Genomic DNA, 1533 nt, shown 5'->3' with positions numbered 1-1533 from the left:
CGAAGCAATCTCGAAGCGTGGAATCAGATTGGTCGGACCAGCGTTGAACAGACCTGAGCGCGAGAGCTTCCTGTTTTAGTTTCTGTCTATAGTCGGGGAGCAACAAAATGGAGTCATGGTCAGCTTTTCCGAAAGGAGGGCGGGGGAGGGCCTTATATGCWYYGYGGAAGTTAGAATAACAATGATCCAGGGTTTTACCAGGTTCTGGTCTTTTAACAGAGACTGACCTCTCAGTAACATGCGATATAGAAAGGAAAATCAGAGGAAAGTAAGCGTTTGAGGCCGGAGTTGTTCACCCCAGCTCTAAACCCTCACTAGGTTTCCCCTCCCTAATTTATAACCTAAGCATTGACTACTAGTACTGAGGCTAAACTGTACTCTTCCTACATAGTTACCCCTATGTTCATCTTTCCTTTGCCCCACTCTCTCTCTCTCTCTGTCTCTCTGTCTTTCTCTGTCTTTCTCTGTCTCTCTTTCCCTCTCTCTCTCTGTCTCTCTGTCTCTCTGTCTCTCTGTCTCTCTGTCTCTCTGTCTTTCTCTGTCTTTCTCTGTCTTTCTCTGTCTTTCTCTGTCTTTCTCTGTCTCTCTCTGTCTCTCTTTCCCTCTCTCTCTCTGTCTCTATCTCTCTCTCTCAGGTCATGGCGTAACGATGTGTCTAAGGGTTGCAGTGTGTTGGTGTGTGTGTCAGTGGACCAAGAGGACAGTCCAACCCTGGCTGCAGTCAGAGGGGTAGTTCTAGAGTCCCACTACCTTCTGGAATCCTGCGGAACTGGCAGGTCCAGACTCACACACATCTGCAGGGTTGACCTGAAGTAAGTGTGTGTGTGGGAGTAGTAAGAGAGTGTATGGATACTGTAAATAATGACATTTAGTGGCAGACTCTCTTATCCATGGTGACTTCCAGTATTGCTGGATGGATCCAGAGAGACTAGAACCCACATGGTGTTGCAAACATTACCACTAACCACTAACCACTACCACCAACCACTACCACCAACCACTACCACCAACCACTACCACCAACCACTACCACCAACCACTACCACCAACCACCTTACCCACAACCACTCACCACCTACCACCAACCACTACCAACCACTACCCACCAACCACTACCACCAACCACTACCACCACTCCACCAACCACTACCACCAACCACTCACCAACCACTAACCACTACCACCACCACCAACCCACTACCAACCACTACCACCAACCATAACCACCCAACCACTACCACTACCACCCAACCCACTACCACCTACCCCCACTACCACCAACCACTACCACCAACCCACTACCACCAACCACTACCACCAACCACTACCTACACCAACCACTACCACTACCACCAACACTACCACCAACAACCACTACCCACCACCAAACCACTACCCACACACTACCACTTACCACCCAACCCCTACTTACACCAACCACAACCACCAACCTGAGCTATACAGGATCACTATATAGGCAGTGTCTTCCAGAGTGGAGAAAGGGTGTTTTTTAACGCATTTATTTGTTACCCC

At 49.1% G+C, this 1533-nt stretch overlaps 1 long non-coding RNA gene across 1 annotated transcript in view; it reads left to right on the top strand.

The window, feature by feature from the left end:
- The first annotated feature begins 395 nt into the window (after nucleotides 1-395).
- Nucleotides 396-1533, top strand: part of LOC139025596 (uncharacterized) — an 8015-nt gene continuing 6877 nt past the window's right edge. Inside the window, exon 1 of the long non-coding RNA XR_011477193.1 lies at nucleotides 396-812. This is a non-coding gene — a long non-coding RNA (uncharacterized lncRNA). The remainder of the gene's footprint in view (nucleotides 813-1533) is intronic.

Source organism: Salvelinus sp. IW2-2015, unplaced genomic scaffold (assembly GCF_002910315.2).
Source record: "Salvelinus sp. IW2-2015 unplaced genomic scaffold, ASM291031v2 Un_scaffold2911, whole genome shotgun sequence".
NCBI lineage: Eukaryota > Metazoa > Chordata > Actinopteri > Salmoniformes > Salmonidae > Salvelinus > Salvelinus sp. IW2-2015.
Note: the sequence above shows the minus strand (reverse complement) of the source record. Positions and strands in the feature narration are given on the sequence as shown.